Raw genomic sequence first — 19853 nt, forward strand, 5'->3', positions numbered from 1 at the left:
TGGTGTACTGCCTGCAAGATATGCAAGGACTATGGTGGCACAATACATGTGGGAGTAACCAACCAATAACTGATTTGACTTATGACATACTCCATGAGATGGAACTAAAATTGGCACTGATTCGATGACCAAGAATGTGCAACTACATATCCCAGGGACCAAGGACAAAACCAAATAATACTGTTGTAAAAAGAAAAAAAAGAAATGAATGGATAAAATGACTCCTAATGATATTCTGTTTTACTTGTAGATAAGAGCCTTGCTCAGTCATCATGAGAGAAGACTCCTCCTGCAGCAGATGGGAACAAATGTAGAGAACGACAACCAGACAATAGGCAGATAGTGAGAGCATTTGGAACACTCAGTCCTAAGTGGGATATCTCCACCAAATCCCTCTCCTCAGAGCCCAGGGAATACCACAGAAAAGGAGTCAGGAAGACTTATGAGGCAGTGGGGATGAGAATACCAAGAACACCAAGAATACAACACACCAAATCATCATGATGAAATGTCATATGAACACCCAGGGACTGAAGAAGCATGAATAGGGCCTTTGCAGGTATCTACCGGGTCCTCTGTGTATGTATTATGGCTCCCAGTGTTTTTATGGTACTCTTGCATGTGCAAATGAGTGGGTCTCTGATTCTTGTATCTTCCCTTTAGACTCTTTTCTTCTGTTAGCTTTTCTTCCTCAGCTTTGATATATTAGTTTTTATCTTTTTATATTTTATTTTGTTACATTAGAAAATGAAAGAATAAATGAAAACCTAGTCACTGGAGAAAAGAGTAAAAACTGTCTTTTATATGTTTTGGGAGAGAGAAAATCAGGTTTCTTTCCAAATGGAGTGACACTGGGAATATCAACCACTCCAGGACAGGCCTCATTTTATTTCCCCAATATATTATATTGTGGGCTCCACAGTTTGTGTGTGTGTGTGTGTGTGTGTGTGTGTGTGTGTGTGTGTGTGTGTGTGTGTGTGTTTATTTAGTTACATTTCAGTGTTTGTTTTGGGTACTGTTTTATATTTTTCCTTGGTTTTGGGTAATTTTCTGTTGTGTTGGGCTTTTGTTTGCTTTTGAAAAAGAACTTAATGTTCACTGGGTGGAGGGATCCTGAAGGACTTTGGGGAGGGGAAGAATATGATCAAAATATATTTAAATTAAAAAAACTGTATAATAATAGAAAATAACAAAAAATTGGGCATTGACTTCAAATGTGGGGATAATTATGGAATTAATTAATTGTAATTTCCAAAACACACATTGTAGTACCAATGTATGGCAAGAAGCATTACTCTGCAATAAACAGTGAGTAAAAGAATGAATAGGAAATATAAACACTGTGATTTTTCTCCTTTAATGTGCTATGTTATTGTGAAAGTAAAAATAATTTTCCACAGTCCCATAAGCTGGTGAACACACTTCCAATGAATAACCATAGTGAATTTTGCTATTTGGACACTGTGCTTCCTGATTGGGTCCTCTGGATGCAGATTTGTAAGTAGAGGTTCTGATTCATTGGCCCTGCCTGAGACTATGAATCAGCATTTGACTGGTACAGCTGATCCACACATCAATGAAGACTCTTAGAGTGTAAAAGCAATGCTCATAACAGACCTTCAGATTTTGAAAAGTTTAATTAAAATATAATTATTTCACTACTGTCTTTCTCTCCTTCCTCCTAGCCTCCCATGTCACACCTCCACTCACTCTCAAATTTACGGCCTTATCTTTAAGTATTTTTATTACATATAAAAATAAATACTCACAAATATAACATACTGAATCTACTCAGTTTTGCCTACTTGTACCTGTTTCTGGGTTGGCAACTTAGTATTGGATAAACAATCAGGGACTCATCCCTTGGGAAGACTAATTATCTCTCTCTCAGATGACCTGAACTACCTGCAACTCTTCATCTAAGGTTGGGTTCTTATGAAATTTTCCCCATCTATGTTGAAATGTCAACTCCTATTGGGTTAATTTAGGTTAGGTAGCCATGTTGGTGAGATTTCATGGTTGTAGCTTCCCAGTCACAGAGGGAAGGTACAATAAACATAATGTATTCTGTATGCATATACACCATGATTTTAGAAAGTGCCTCAGTCTGCTGCCTATAACAGCATGTCTGTGTCTTTTTGTGAATTAGCAGGAAGCTTTTTCTGCTTGAATGACCCCTTTACATTTCAAGAATCAGCCCCTCCCTCTGTGCATTCCCTTTAGACCCTAAATTATCTGTAGTTACGTTTATGGGACTCCATGTCCTTGGAATTCTGAGAGTCTATCATCAGCTGAAGAAAATCCACTCGGTGCTGAAAGGAGACAGAAAATTTAAAAGCAGAAAGTGGGTTGGCAGGCCAAAAATAAGGATGAAATTTAGAAGTTTACCTCTCATGAGAGGAAATAGCTCATTTAAGAGTTCAGCTAATGTTGTCTGAATTACTAGTAACACAAACACTGATCCATAGATTTTGGGGAACAAAATGTTCATGAGTCCAGTAGTGATGGTACACACTTTCATACCAGCACTTTAGGAGGCAGGCTAATCTTTGAGTTTGAGTCCAGCCTGGTCTATAAAATGGGTTCCAGGATAGCCAGGGTTACTCTGACAGACCTTGTCGTGGAAAAAATATTTGTTTTAAGTAAGTCTGTCAGGGTAGTGTATCATGCTGCCATGTCCAACACCATTTCTCATTGCTTTCCCTCATTCTAAGCACCTGTAGCTATTGAGGACAGACGCCTGGCTGGATGGTTGCAGTTTTTCTCCTTGACATATTGCTAACCAATATCTCATACTCATCAACTGGTGTTTCTGGAACTGATTGCTAGGTTTTATGTGATTGCCTACTCTCTTAGTTAGGGTTGCTATTGCTGTGAAGAGACACCATCAATTTTTTTGGCAACTCTTATAAATGAAAACATTTAACTCCAGTGGCTCACTTACAGTTCAGATATTTAGTCCATTAGCGTCATGGTAGAAAGCAGGTTGGTATACAGGCAGGCATGGTGCTAGAGAGGTAGCTGAGAGTTCTTACACCTTGACAGGCAACTGCAGGTGGTCTGAGACACTGGGCGTGCCTTGAGCATATATGAGATCAAAGCCCACCTACATAGCAACACACTTCCTCCAATAAGGCCACTCCTACTCCAAAAAAACCACGCCTCCTAATAGTGCCACTCCCTTTGGCAACCATGTTCTAAACCCCAGAATACTAGCAAATCAGCAGTGGCACCTCCTCACACATGATGCTGACTCCCTGACAGTCTTTTGTCATCATTTTTTCTGCCAACATCCTTACTCTTAGTCCAGCATGTAAGCTGTATTAAGCAAAACTGGATTATACAAGTGGTAATCTCAATGCTCGAAGATATTGCTGAAGTTCTAGGCACACTACAACCAAAACTGAACAGACCAAATACATTAAATATCTGAGGAGGTCTTTTTGTGAGGAATGTGTATCTTTTGACATCATTAATTTAGGATTAAAGTAAATTTTGTCATAGTTTACCTCTTTGGTATTTTCAAGTCGCTCTTTTTTGGTCTTTTCTATAAATTTCTTAAAAAATGATATAGCATCATTTGGAAACATACTGATGTTTAGTTTGTTATATATTCTTGGAAGGAATGGAACGAGTGCTATAGAGAAAAAGACAAAATAATTAAAATGCAAATTTATGCATTTGACAGGTTTTTTTTTCACCAACTGCAAAATTTTAATAATTTAAGTGAAATATCAAAACAACAGGAATAACTGTGGTAGAAAAGAGTTTAATTACAAAATATAGAAAGTATATCACTCCTAAAAGTAATTGAATTTTAAATAAAAGGACAAAGAGAAGAGTTCAGCTCCAGGAAGATTCAGGGTGCAATTCTATGAAATATTTATCAGATAATTCTTACCAGTTCCTCACAGGTATTTTTAAAACTTATAAAACTTGGGGAAAGAGGAAAGTTGAATCTGGTTGCTTCTATTGCCCTGTTACTAACATCAGAATATATTTTGGAGTGGAAAATTGTATAGAAATGTGACTTAAATATACCAAAGTGATTTTATCAGTAAAACACTTACCAACTGAATGCAGAAACATGAAAAGAATTCTTTTGTAGGCTACCCAATGAGGCACAACACAGAATAAATCCAAATCACACAAGCAAGCAGAGATGGAGTATTTTGAAAATTTTCAGATAAAACCTACCATTCCTTCCTAAGAAATGTTCTCAGAAAATTAGGCTCAGCAGGGATTTCCCTTAACTTTATGAGAAGTCTTAATGGAAATTAAGAGCTAACAGAGAAATTGAAGGAGTACATCCTTACTTAGACAATGAGAGTTTTCTCACTCTATCATTACTTCTACTCTGACTAGAACCAAAAAGAAGGTGCATATATATCTTTTATGCTACAGCATGATACACACAACATACATGAAAATAAATTGCAATTGTCTTCTCTGGAGGCTGAGTCAAAGAAACACAAGTTTGAAAGCAGACTTGATTACTAAATAGAATCTGTCTAAATATTAAGAAAAATTGCAGTGTTGGTGATGAAAGGCATAGCCTTTTGCATACTAGCCTAGCACCATGTCATAGAACTCCAACTCTAGCATCTGGGTTTGAGGAAGAATCTTGATTCAATGTAGGATAGGGCAAGAACTCAATTCTTCCCACCTCTATGGCCCTACTGCAGGGATTAAAAATATTCCTCAATACTGTTGACACAGTCTTGTTCCTCTACTTTAGTGTTTTCATATCTAATGTAACAAATAAAACCAATGATTATAAAGAAAACATCATTTGCAAAATAATCAAACTAAATAATCATGGTCCAACCACTGCACACTGGTCCAACTGCTCATATAACACTCATGGGGGATGGTCAAGGAAGAACTTGATGCTGAAACTCAATATAAGGAATATTATGGAGCAGGACTTTTGGGGAGAACAATGCAGAGGGTCTCCCAGTGATGAGATAACCCAATATTCTGGACATTTACTTTTATGATCCAATAGATCCACTAAATTGCATTTCTTCCTACAATTATTTCATTTTTATATCACACCTAAGGTCAATGTAGGAAGGTAGGCCCAGTTTCTCTATTTTCACATCTTATGTAATTTGTTGCTTTTGGAAATGTTTTCATACAGCCTTTCTTCCATCATAGTAACACAGACTGTCCTGGTTACAGGACTTCTGTGGCTCAGTTTCCTGAGAATTGGGACTGTTCTACATGATATGACTGCACTCTCTTTTTCCAGTTTACTTTTAACCCAAACTGTGAAATCTTTCCATACCCCCATTTTACTCTATCATGATGTTTTTGCTGCTCCTCTATATCCCACTTAGTAACACTCTATTAATGACTAGTCCCACCATGACTTATTTCTTACTTTTCCCCTTTATTTCTACTTATACCCACAACATATAACATGTCAGTATAGAAAGAATGGAGTCTTCCTTTTCTCCATAATACAGTTGGCCCTTAAAGAATGACTAATGACTGTTTTGAAGTCAACTGCTACACTAATTTGATAGAGGGTTTGATGATTGATGATAACTATTGTTGAAATTACTGACCACCTACCAGAGGATCACTAGGAGAAGAGATTGGAGTCCAGAACACAAGCCTAACAGGAGAAAACATCACTTCAACCCTACTATAGCCAAGGCTTTCCTGAACACTGAAAAATCTCCACCTGAAGGGAGAAAGATGAACACATGACTATCTCCTGAATTAATCCAAAGGAAGCACCAAATGATGAAAGACATAAGTGCTGTAGGATGTTCTGTATGGCAATGTGTTGCTAATTAGTCAATAAATAAAACACTGATTGGCCATTGGCTAGGCAGGAAGTGTAGGCGGAACAAGGAGGAGAATAAAGCTGGGAAGTGGAAGGCTGAGTCAGAGAGACACTGCCAGCCGCCATGATGAGAAACAGCATGTGAAGATGTTGGTAAGCCACGAGCCATGTGGCAAGGTATAGATTTATAGAAATGGATTAATTTAAGCTGTAAGAACAGTTAGCAAGAAGCCTGCCATGGCCATACAGTTTGTAACCAATATAAGTCTCTGTGTTTACTTGGTCGGGTCTGAGCGTCTGTGGGACTAGCAGGTGAGGGACTGGCAGGTGAGAGAGATTTGTCCTGACTGTGGGCCAGGCAGGAAAACTCTAGCTACATATAAGGAAATTGAATCTACATATTAAGATGTAATTTGATAAAGAGATAGATATACATAAAAAAACAAAATGAGGCCGGGCGGTGGTGGCGCATGCCTTTAATCCCAGCACTCGGGAGGCAGAGCCAGGCGGATCTCTGTGAGTTTGAGGCCAGTCTTGGCTACCAAGTGAGTTCCAGGAGAGGCGCAAAGATACACAGAGAAACCATGTCTCGAAAAACCAAAAAAAAAAAAAACCAAAATGAAATGATGATAGAAATTAATGTTTCATTAAGTCAAATACAAAATTCAGTGCAAAAGATCAGAAATAGAGTCAATGACATAGAAGACAGAAGGTGAAGTCATGAAGACAAGGCAGAATAATAAGATTATTCAGTCATGAACAGTGACCACCTTGTTAAACAGTTGTAAGTTTTGAGTATATAAGAAAAAGTCTATGACTTTCAACATAGAGCAATTCCATGTCAAAGGCATAGAAAATATTATCAATAAAATCATAGAAATGAAGTTCCCAGAATGAAAGAAAAAATGGCCATCAAGATCCAAAATAGATAAAGAGTATTACACAGATAAAAAGACCAGAGAAGAAACTTTCCGTTTTACATTAAAAATAAATGGGAATACACAGAATAAAGAAAGTATACTAGAAGCTTTGAGAAGAAGGACAAAATCACATACAAAGACAGGTCCATGAGCATAACTCCTGAACATCAAAATGGAAAACAAATTGCCAGGAAGGCATAGAAAGTTGTATTTCATGTTTGGAAAATAAGAACTACTGAACAATATATGAATAATATATATACAAACATATAAATATACATGTATGTATATATATATATATATATATATTAAATCCTTACTTATAATCAAAGGAGAAAAAGACTTATCTATGCTATGTTATGATATAGAATTTTTCACAATGAATGCTGCTTGCATTATATAATATAAAGGTCGGTTTGGACTGAAGAAAATACAGTAAATACAGAAGTAAATACAGACAAGGGGCTAGAGGAAAAATAATGATACTAAGACACCTGTTAAGAAAAGAGGGCCAAGACAATGCCAGACAGGAGAAAAACAATAAAATGTCAGGAATCAGTGCATGTCTTTCAATAAGAAGTCTAAATATTAAAAGTCTATATTTCTTTATCAAAGGACACAGACTAATGCTGAAGATAGTGATACATGCTTTAATCTCAACACTCAAGAGTCAGAGGAAGGCAGATCACTATGGGATTCAGAAAAATCTTGTCTACATAGGCAGTTCTAGACCAGCTAGGAATACATGGAGCCTGTCTTTAAATAAAAAGATAAGTAAATAATACACAGACAAGCAGATGGGATTAGCAAGCATAATGCTTTTTCCTGACTCTAAGAAATATACCCAACCACCAAACACCAATGTAGGAAACAAATGTGCATCAATATTCCAATATCAATTTAAAGCTAGTCACAAGGATGTAGAAAATCACTTTATACACTTTAAGAAAACCATCCACCCACACAAAATTGCTACTGTAAATATATATGCATCAATATGTGCAGTCCATTTAATAAAACAAATATTATCAGATACAATGTCACAGAATAAATCCTGCAATATAATTGTGAGTGACTTCTACATTCATTTTAAAATAAATACACTATCCATAACAAATTAACCAGAAAAATATTGGAAGTAGATCATATTAATTTAACTTTGATTCAAGTTTCATTCAAGAGATGGAGGAATGATTCAATATATGTCAATGGAAAAAATATAAATCATGACATTAATGGCTCAAAGACAGAAATCACCTGATTATCTCATATTTACCAAAAAAGTACAAAGTATGTGGCAATGATGGATAAACACATGTGATATTAAAATTCAAAGGGCAATAAAAGAACCAGATAATACAAGAGTGAAGGTAAGATGAGGGAGATAATAATTGTGTATGGATATGCTATGAAGAACCCCTTTACTTTGTATGCTAATTAAAAGAAATCTAAAGTCTTAATATAGTTGAAAATAGACTATATAGCTTCAGAGAAAACCAATGGATTCAAAAAGTCAAATAGAAAGCTTTCTGGTGTTTTTCACAAAGGGATCCTGGGGATTGTTGAGGGAATTCACCTTCACTCCAAATAAGGTACCAGTGATCACATCCATGCTGTAGGCCCCAAAGATGCTGAGCAGAGAAGCAGGTGAGTTAATGTATTACTCATACAACCTCTGAAGTATGTGACCATTTGTCTGCAGTATCACCAACACAGCCTGATTATACTACTGTGGTATTTTCAGAACTCAACATAATTTTTGCTACCCACACCATTTCCAGAAACTTCTCCCTCTTCAGTTGGATGAAAGAGAGGCAGAAGAAATTTGTTCCTTGCTGATATTTTTCTAAGACACTCAGCAAATCCTGATGATTTAGATTGTTGAAACTTACAGCTATAATATTCATTGGCCAAACCAATGACCTCTGATGTAGCACATAAATCCTCCTCCCACATTTCTTAATCCCCACATCTGCAGCTTTCCTAAATTTGCTTCTTTCATTCTAAACTATATAACTGTCTTCTAAAACATACAAGATGGCAACAGATAACCTAATTTTGTCTCATGTACACAAGGGAGAGAGTTTCAAATGGTATTTTGGGAAGTTTTATTTAATGTGTGGGTTCACAGCCGGGTAACATCATGCCTCTCCCTTACTCTTGATCTAGAAAAATTTTAGCTACCTGTCAGGAAGAGGGAGGTCTCCAGATGGGGCACAGAGTCCCCAGAGAATGCATGCATCACTACTCACTCTTTCATGGTGATATTCTTGCCCTTCTCTACTTCCCGACTCATGTTTTTCACCAGCGCGTCTCCATATTCTTGGATGATGGGGAACATCTAAGCACAAAACACAACATAGTCTCCTGGTAAATGGCAACATCTGAGTCCCCAAATAACAAGTCTTTTGAAATTATAAAAAGATCATCATATTTTTAAAAGTACTCTATAAGAAAAAATAACAGCAACAAAACAAAACAAAAAAACCAACACAATGAAACAAAAAACAGAGACCATTCTTAGCAATGTAATGATCAAAGCAACATCTCTTTAAATAGTATGATATTATTTCTACCAGCCTCCAATAGATTCTATTACATTTACAATAAAATGTTCTTCATTAACTTACATCCTTCAGTTTTCCACTGCTGAAGGTTGGTGCCAGCAATGATTGAATTCTTTTCCATTCTTGATTCTTAGATCTTATTATACCTTTTTTCATAAATCCAGGTGGACCAAGAGACTACAATACCAAGAAAAATAGATTTTGTCCTCCATTAGATTTGTTATCTTAACAGTTATAAAGCCTATATGAAATAGACAACATTTCTTAACAGCTACTTATCCTCTTATAGGTGGCAGATTTCATGCTAGTCTCTCAATAACAGTTCCTCAAACTGGGGCTGGAACAATGGCTCAGTGGTTAGCACCACTTGCTCCTCTTGTAGAGGACTCTGGTTCAATTCCCTGCAACCACTTTAAGTGGTTCACAACTGCCAGTAACTAATGAGTATCTAATGCCCTCTTCTGTTTTCTTTGAGTACTGCACACATGCAGTACCCATACATACACTCAGGCACACATCTGTGATAAATAAAATATGTAAAATGCCTCAAAATTAAAGATACATATAGCCATCTCTATAGGATAAAGCTATTATGTTATAATCTTCATTTCAATATGATTCCTTCTGTACAAAAAAAGTCTTTCTATGTGAAAAGACAGGTAGGAAACCAAAAGTATTCTACAAGTCAGTACAGAAAACGTAGGTTTCTTAGTTAGGTTTCTATTGCTGTGATAAAGACAATGTACAAAAGCAACTTGTGATGTAGAGGGTTTATTAATCTTCCAACTCTCAGGCCACAGTCTGTCACTGAGAGAAGTCAAGGCTGGAAACAAGGCAGGACCCTGAAGGAAGGACCTGAAGCCAAAGCTTTTGAGGAATGCCACTTACTGGCTTGCTCACCATGATTTGCTCAACCTGGTTTCAAATACAACCCAGGACTAATTGCCCAGGTTTGGCACCAACCACAGTGAGTTGAGCTCAGTCCCTAATAAAGAAAGTGCTCCACAGCTTTTCTACGTGTAAGCTGATGGATGCATTTCTCTACTGAGGTTTCTCTTGCTAACTATGTCTAGGTTTGTTTCATGTTGCCAAAAAGCAACCAGCACAACAGGGTACATATAGGAGGGCTTAGGGGTCATATCACTTTGCATGCTGTGAATGTGTTGCTCTGATTAGTTGATAAATAAAATGCTGATTGGCCTGTAGCCAGACAGGAAGTATAGGCAGGATAAGCAGACAAGGAGAATGCTGGGAAGAGGAAGGCTGAGTTGGGAGACACCACTCAGAACACGTAACAACATATAGATTAACAGAAATGGGCTGAGTTTAAGTGTAAGAGCTAGTCAGTGGTAGGCCTGAGATAATGGCTGAGCAGTTTTAATAAATATAAGCCTGCATGTGTTTACTTGGGTCTGAGCAGCTGAGGACAAGGAGGGACACAAGAAAACTTTCAGCAACAGAGGGCTATATTGGTTAACTTTTCCTTAAACCAGTTTGGCACTAACAAGTATCTTCAGCTTGAGATATTTTGAAAAGAAGTGACATGACATAGTAATCATTAAATTATTACAAATACTGAATGACTAGGTATTATTAGCCTGAGCATTAATTGAATATCATAGAAATATCTCTCCTTGATTGTGTATACTGAAAAATAAGCAAAAGACCACTGTAATTCTCTTTTCCCAATGGAAAGTTCCTTCCACCATATGCCCCTGTATTTGATTCTAACTTAGAACATTTCAATAGTTCTTAATGATATAAATACATGTTAATAGAGAGACAGAACTTTCATACATAACTTAAAAACTACATCACACAAAATCTTCATCCAACACCTTGCTTTGAAAGAAACCCTGGTTTTAACATTAAGAAACCATTTTAAAATATCTGTTCTCACCTTTTACTACATCTCAACCTTGTGACTAGCTATTGCAATAAGGGAAAACGTAAACTAAAAGACATGTTGATTTCATTTCATTGGAAATAGAAATATTTCCATATTCACGTTATGTTATTAACTATGTGGAACAAATAAAGATTATATACAAAAAATTTAAGGAAACTGAAAGTGACAGAATGCCTACAACCACTCACACCCAAGGCTCAGGGAACATGGTGGACATGGTGAAAAGGCTGCTAGAACCAGAGGAGTGCCACAAAGGGCTGGACTCTGGGCGTGACATGGGTATGACTCACATGGACTCACAGTTGCTATGGTTATCCCCACTAGCACTCTAGAAGATCAATCTAATTTTAAAAATCCAGCACAGATGGGAAAGAGGCTCGGATTATTACCGTCCCTATCTGTGGAGCTGATAATAGTAGCAAGAATATTTTCCATGTATATCTGTAGAACATCTCTACTAAGCATGTGTAGTGCCTGAAGTGCCCAGAAGAGGGCATCAGATCCAATGAGATTGGATTTAGAGATGAGTTTCAGCACCATGTGGATACTGGAAATTGACCCCTGGTCTTCTGTGATAGCAGTTAGTTTTCTTAATGCCTGAGCGAGCCTTCTCTGCATAAGCAGCATTGTAAAACTGATAAAAGCATGTCATAAGCACTAGTGTAGAAACTAATGTTTGTAGCACAAATCTGTAAAGTTCTTATTAATAAAATACTCAGGAGCCAGATATTGGGGTGAATGCTGAAAGATCAGAGAAACAGAACAAGCCACAGATGACCTCATCTCACCAACTTCTCAGCTGATCTTGTTTCCAAGATCAGACTGAAAGCCTCTGAGTCCTCATCCGAATGGATCTCAGTAGAACTGCTGCTAAAAGCTCAAAGCTTAAAAAGGGTCTAGTTCCTGGTCCTCATGCCTTATATACCTTTCTCCTTCCTGCCACAATTTCCTGTGTTTAAAGGCATGTGTCATCATGCCTGGCTGTTTCCAGTGTGGCTTTGATCTCACAAAGATCCCAATGGATCTCTGCCTCCTCTGGAAAGCTAGGATTAAAGGTGTGTGTGCCACCATTTTCTGGCCTCTATGTCTATCTAGTGGCTGTTCTGTTGTCTGTCCCCAGATAATTTTACTAGGGTGCACAATATATTGGGGAACATAATATCACCATGACTGTTGTTGCTATGAAATGGAATGTGATGATAATCTAATTGCCTTCTAGATTCTTATATATATAACCTCAGATTACTGCTGTCAGATTTGTATTAGAAGTTTCATTTTACAATGGCCAAAGATTAATATAGAAATTTATAACTAGGCAATGTAAAAAAAAAAGTGTCTTTGAAATGCTCACTCCTAAATGTGACATATAGTTCACTCACTCAAAGGCTCAGGAGAGATTAAAAAAGAGAGAGGGCCGGGCGGTGGTGGCGTACGCCTTTAATCCCAGCACTCTGGAGGCAGAGCCAGGCGGATCTCTGTGAATTCGAGGCCAGCCTGGGCTACCAAGTGAGTTCCAGGAAAAGGCGCAAAGCTACACAGAGAAACCCTGTCTCGAAAAAACCAAAAAAAAAAAAAAAAAAAAAAAAAAAAAAAAGAAAAAAAAGAAAAAAGAGAGAGGAACAAACGAAATATAAGGACTGGACTGGAGAAGTGGCTCACTTATTAAGAACATATACTGCTTTTGACAAGGACCTGAGTTTAGTTTCTAGAACCCCAGTCAGGTGAAGAAATTGCCTGCAATTCTAGAACCAGGGGATCCAACACTCCTTTCTGGTCTTCATGGATACTTTACTCATATGCACAAACACATACACATATTTAAATAAATATAAATTATGTTTCTTACACAATTTAGGATATACAGGAAAGGTAGAGAGTTATAAAAAGTTCACTTCTGGGCATGAAAAGGTCTTTGCACTCTTAAAATCCCAGCAATTGTGATTAATGGCCCAAGACCATTCACAGGATAAGATCCTTCAGCATTCCACCATGGAGAAGGGAAGGGTCCATGTTGTTCTGTCACTCCCTGAGGATTTATGAGTAGCTAGTGGGAATCAGAGAAGAAAGAACCATTTACTTCAGCAGTGTAGAGAGTGATAGGGTCTTATGTTCCTGCAAATAACTCTCTAATGTATGTTCTCTTGTAATCAGTACTTACTAAATTCCCTGAATCACCAAATATTTGAAAGACATTAGAGTAGAAGGAAAAAGAATTTAAGAGAGGGAGAGGAGCAGTAAGAGTGTGAGACAAGACTAGGTAACAGGAAGTGAATAGAAGCAAAATACACATATATATATTCATGTATTTTATATCCATGTTAGCATGTATTCTATTTATTGCAATAATGTCATCATAAAATTTATAGTACACACATATATGAAACAACAAAGACATAAAAATAAGAATTAGTATCATTACTCATGTGCACACACCCACATAATTTTAAAATTAAAAATAAATCTTATAAAAATAAATAAATAAACAAATAAGTGATAAAAAATCAACACAGTGATTCTATGTGCTTTAATCTCAGCACACAGGATGGAGAGGCAGGTAGACATCTGTGAGGTCAACATCAGCCTGGACTACATATTGAGTTCCCAGACTGGTAGAGATACTTTTGAGACAGTGTTTGAGAACAAATCAGCATGGCTTCATTATAAAAGTCCTAGAGAGTGTAGGAATGACAGAAATAGACATTAAAAATATATATAGTTCACAGCAAAATCATAAATGCTTTATATTACAAACTCACAGCCAACTTTATCCTCAATGGAGAAAAACTCAAGCGATACCATTAAATTAAATTAAATTCAAGAGTGAGACAGGGCTTTCCATGCTCCCCACTCTTTTTCAATAAAATCCTCAAAGTGCTAGCTAGAGCAAAATAGCAAGAGAAGAAAATTACAGAAAAGAAAAAAATCAAATTATCCTTATGCAGAATATATATATATATATATATGTGTGTGTGTGTGTGTGTGTGTGTGTGTGTGTGTGTGTGTGTGTGTGTGTATAATTCCACCAGAAAAAAGTGTTGAAATGATGAGCAATTTCAATAAAGAGGCAGGATACAAAGTTAGCTTACAAAAATCAGTAGCCTTTATGTAAACCAGCAGGTTGAGAAGAATATCATGAACACATTTCCACTCACAATACCTTCATAGTATGTAATAGACCTTGAAATGAACCTAATCAAATAGAGGAAAGAACTCTACAGTGAAAGCTTTAAATCTCAGAAAAAAGAGATTGAGACATTACAAGATGGAAAGACATCCTTTGATTCTGGAATGGTGGAACTGACCATGATAATGAATTATGATAATTCTACTAAAAGCAGTTTACACATTCAAGGCAACAGCAAGAAAATCACCACAACGTTCTTCATAGAACAAGAAAAAAAATTCTAAAATCAATATGGAATCAGAAAAGATTCTGGATAGCCACATAAATCCTTAATAATAAGAACAATGCAGGAATAATTATCACTCAAGATTTTAAAATATGTTCTACAGCAGTATTAATAAACATAGTATCTTTTTTTATTTTTTTTATTTTGCAATACCATTCAGTTCTACATATCAGCCACGGATTCCCTTGTTCTCCCCCCTCCCGTCCCCCTCACCTTCCCCCCAGCTCCCCCCTCCATTCCCATCTCCTCCAGGGCAAACCCTTCCCCACAGACTGAGGTCAACCTGGTAGACTCAGTCCAGGTAGGTCCAGTCCCCTCCTCCCAGGCCGAGCCAAGCAATCCTGCATAGGCCCCAGGTTTCAAACAGCCAACTCATGCAATGAGCACAGGACCCGGTCCCACTGCCTGGATGCCTACCAAACAGATCAAGCCAATCAACTGTCTCACCCATTCGGAGGGCCTGATCCAGTGGGGACCCCTCAGCCATTGGTTCATAGTTCATGTGTTTCCATTCATTTGGCTATTTGTCCCTGTGCTTTATCCAACCTTGGTCTCAACAATTCTCGCTCATATAAACCCTCCTCATTCTCGCTAATTGGACTCCCAGAGATCCACCCAGGGCCTAGTCATGGATCTCTGCATCCAGATCCCTCAGTAGTTGGATGAGGTTTCTAGCACAACAATTAGGGTGTTTGGCCATCCCATCACCAGAGTAGGTCAGTTCAGACTGTCTCTCGACCATTGCCAGCAGTCTGTTGTGTGGGTATCTTTGTGGATTTCTGTGGGCCTCTCTAGCACTTTGCTTCTTCCTATTCTCATGTGGTCTTCATTTACCATGGTCTCCTATTCCTTGTTCTCCCTCTCTGTTGTTGATCCAGCTGGGATCTCCCGCTCCCCCAAGCTCTCTTTCCCTCAACCCTCGCCTTTCACTACCCCCACTCATGTCCAGGCTGTTCATGTAGATCTCATTCCATTTCTCTGTCACTGGGCGATCCCTGTGTCTTTCTTGGGGTCCTGTTTTCCAGGTAGCCTCCCTGGTGATGTGAGTAGCAGACAAGTTATCCTTGTTTCATGTCTAGTATCCTGCTATGAGTGAGTACATACCATGTTTGTCTTTCTGAGTCTGGGTTACCTCACTCAGGATGATTTTTTCTAGATCCATCCATTTGTCTGCAAACCTCATGATGTCATTGTTTTTCTCTGCTGAGTAGTATTCCATTGTGTATATGTACCACATTTTATTTATCCATTCTTCAGTTGAAGGGCATCTAGGTTGTTTCCATGTTCTGGCCATTACAAACAATGCTGATATGAACATAGCTGAACAAGTGCTCTTATGGTGTGGTTGAGCATTCCTTGGGTATATGCCCAAGAGTGGTATAGCTGGATCTTGGGGGAGATGGATTCCCAATTTTCTAAGAAAGCGCCATATTGATTTCCAAAGTGGTTGTACAAGCTTGCATTCCCACCAGCAGTGGAGGAGAGTTCCCCTAGCTCCACATCCTCTCCAGCATAAGGTGTCTTCAGTGTTTTTGATCTTAGCCATTCTGACAGGCGTAAGGTGGTATCTCAGAGTTGTTTTGATTTGCATTTCCCTGATGACTAGTGATGTTGAGCAATTCCTTAAATGTCTTTCAGCCATTTGAGTTTCCTCTGTTGAGAATTCTCTGTTTAGTTCTATAGCCCATTTCTTAATTGGACTGTTGGGCATTTTGATGTCTAATTTCTTGAGTTCCTTATATATTCTGGATATGAGTCCTCTGTCAGATGTGGGGTTGGTGAAGATCTTTTCCCATTCTGTAGGCTGTCGCTTTGCCTTGTTGACCGTATCCTTTGCTCTACAAAAGCTTCTCAGTTTCAAGAGGTCCCATTGATTGATTGTTTCTCTCAGAGTCTGTGCTACTGGTGTTCTATTTAGGAAGTAGTCTCCAATGCCAATGCGTTCAAGACTACTTCCTACTTTCTCTTCTAGCAGGTTCAGAGTAGCTGGATTTATGTTGAGGTCCTTGATCCACTTGGACTTAAGTTTTGTGCACGGTGATAGATATGGATCTATTTGCAGCCTTCTACATGTTGATATCCAGTTTTGCCAGCACCATTTGTTGAAGATGCTTTCTTTTTTCCATTGTGCACTTTTGGCTTCTTTGTCAAAAATTATATGTTCATAGGTGTGCGGATTAATGTCAGGGTCTTCAATTCGATTCCATTGGTCCACATGTCGGTTTTTATGCCAGTACCAAGCTGTTTTTATTACTGTAGCTCTATAGTAGAGCTTGAAGTCAGGGATCGTGATGCCTCCAGAAGTTGTGTTATTGTACAGGATTCCTTTGGCTATCCTGGGTTTTTTGTTTTTCCATATGAAGTTGAGTATTATTCTTTCCAGGTCTGTGAAGAATTGTGTTGGTATTTTGATGGGGATTGCATTGAATCTGTAGATTGCTTTTGGTAAGATTGCCATTTTTACTATGTTAGTCCTGCCTATCCATGAGCATGGGAGATCTTTCCATTTTCTGACATCTTCTTCAATTTCTTTTTTCAGGGACTTAAAGTTCTTGTCATATAGGTCCTTCACTTGCTTGGTTAGTGTTACCCCAAGATATTTTATGTCATTTGTGGCTATAGTAAAGGGTGATGTATCTCTGATTTCCTTCTCCGCTTCATTGTCCATTGTATATAGGAGGGCTACTGATTTTTTTGAGTTGATCTTGTATCCTGCTATGTTACTGAAGGTGTTTATAAGCTGTATCAGTTCCTTGGTGGTATCTTTGGGGTCGCTCAAGTATACTATCATGTCATCTGCAAATAAGGAAAGCTTGAGTTCTTCCTTTCCAATTTGTATCCCCTTAATCTCCTTATGTTGTCTTATTGCTCTGGCTAGAACTTCAAGTACTATATTGAATAAGTATGGGGAGAGCGGACAGCCTTGCCTCGTTCCTGATTTTAGTGGAATTGCTTTGAGTTTCTCTCCATTTAATTTGATGTTGGCTGTTGGCTTGCTATAAATTGCCTTTATTATGTTTAGGTATGTTCCCTGTATTCCTGATCGCTCCAATACCTTTATCATGAAGGGTTGTTGGATTTTGTCAAATGCCTTTTCTGCATCCAGTGAGATGATCATATGTTTTTTTTCTTTGAGTTTGTTTATATGGTGTATTACATTGACGGACTTTCGTATGTTGAAGCACCCTTGCATCCCTGGAATGAATCCTACTTGATCATGGTGGATAATTGTTTTGATGTGTTCTTGGAGTCTGTTTGCCAGTATTTTATTGAGTATTTTTGCATCAATGTTCATGAGGGAGATGGGTCTGTAGTTCTCTTTCTTTGTTGTATCCTTGTTTGGTTTAGGAATTAGGGTAATTGTAGCCTCGTAGAAGGAGTTTGGTAATGTTCCTTCTGTTTCTATTGTGTGGAACAATTTAGAGAGTATTGGTATTAACTCTTCTTTGAAGATCTGGTAGAATTCTGCGCTGAAACCATCTGGTCCTGGGGTTTTTTTGGTTGGGAGACTTTTAATGACTGTTTCTATTTCGTTAGGGGTTATTGGACTATTTAAATAGTTTATCTGGTCTTGATTTAACTTAGGTATGTGGTACCTATCCAGAAAGTTATCCATTTCTTTTAGGTTTTCCAGTTTTGTCGAATAGAGGTTTTTGAAGTATGACCTGATGATTCTCTGGATTTCCTCAATGTCTGTTGTTATGTCCCCCTTTTCATTTCTGATTTTGTTGATTTGGATGCTCTCTCTCTGTCTTTTGGTTAGTATGGATAAGGGCTTGTCTATCTTGTTGATTTTCTCAAAGAACCAACTCTTTGTTTCATTAATTTTTTGTATTGTTCTCTTTGTTTCTATTTTATTGATTTCAGCTCTCACTTTGATAATTTCCTGGCGTCTGTTTTTCCTGGGAGACTGTGCTTCTTCTTGTTCTAGAGCTTTCAGGTATGCTGTTAAGTCTCTAGTGTGAGATTTCTCCAACTTATTTATGTGGGCATTTAGTGCTATGCATTTCCCTCTTAGTACTGCTTTCATAGTGTCCCATAAATTTGGATATGTGGTGTCTTCATTTTCATTGATCTCTAGGAAGTCTTTAATTTCTTTCTTTATTTCTTCCTTAACCCATTGGTGATTCAGTTGGGTATTATTCAGTTTCCATGAGATTGTAGGTTTTCTGTAGTTTTTGTTGTTGTTGAAATCCAACTTTAGACCATGGTGGTCTGATAGAACACGGGAGGTTATTCCAATTGTTCTGTATCTGTTTAGATTTGTTTTGTGGCCAAGTATGTGGTCAATTTTAGAGAAGGTTCCATGGGGTGCTGAGAAGAAGGTATATTCTTTTTTGTTAGGATGGAATGTTCTGTAGATATCGATTAAGTCCATTTGAGTCATGACATCAGTTAAGTCCTTTATTTCTCTGTTAAGTTTCAATTTGGCAGATCTGTCCAGTGGTGAAAGTGGGGTGTTGAGGTCTCCCACTATTAATGTGTGGGGTTTTATATGTGATTTCAGCTTTAGTGATGATTCTTTTACATATGTGGGTGCCCTTGTGTTTGGGGCATAAATATTCAGAATTGAGACTTCATCTTGGTGGATCTTTCCTGTGATGAGTATGTAATGCCCTTCTTGATCTCTTTTGATTGATTTTAGATAAACAATGTATCTTACCAGTCCAAAAACATATATGTGTACACACACATACACACACACACACACACACACACACACACACACACACACATATGGAAAAAAACAAAAGACTCAAACATGAGTACACATGATTATAGCCACCTAATATTTGACAAAGATTCCAAAAATACACACTGGAGAAAATACAGAATCTTCAAAAATATGCTATGAAACAAGGATATCCCCATGTACAAAAATGAATTAGACCCATATCGATCACCTTACAAAAAAAAAAAAAACTAACTACATATGGTTCAAAGACCTCAGTGTAAAATCTGAAATGCTAGATATTCAAGAAAAATACTGAAGCAGTACACTAAAAATACAGGTGTAGTAAAGGACTTCATAAACAGGACTCCATTTGTCTGGAAATTAAGGTAAAAAATTGACAAATATTGCCTCATACAATTAAAAAGCTTTGTATAGAAGAAGAAGCAGTCAATTGAGTGAAGATGAACACTACAAAGTGAGAATCTTTACCAGCTATACATCTGATAAAGGTTTAATGTCTAAATCTATAAGGTGCCCAAAAACAAAGACTCAAGGAAACAAGCAACTCATTTTCA

Source organism: Peromyscus californicus, unplaced genomic scaffold (assembly GCF_007827085.1).
Source record: "Peromyscus californicus insignis strain IS unplaced genomic scaffold, ASM782708v3 Scaffold_2__1_contigs__length_46816999, whole genome shotgun sequence".
In the NCBI taxonomy this organism is placed as follows: domain Eukaryota; kingdom Metazoa; phylum Chordata; class Mammalia; order Rodentia; family Cricetidae; genus Peromyscus; species Peromyscus californicus.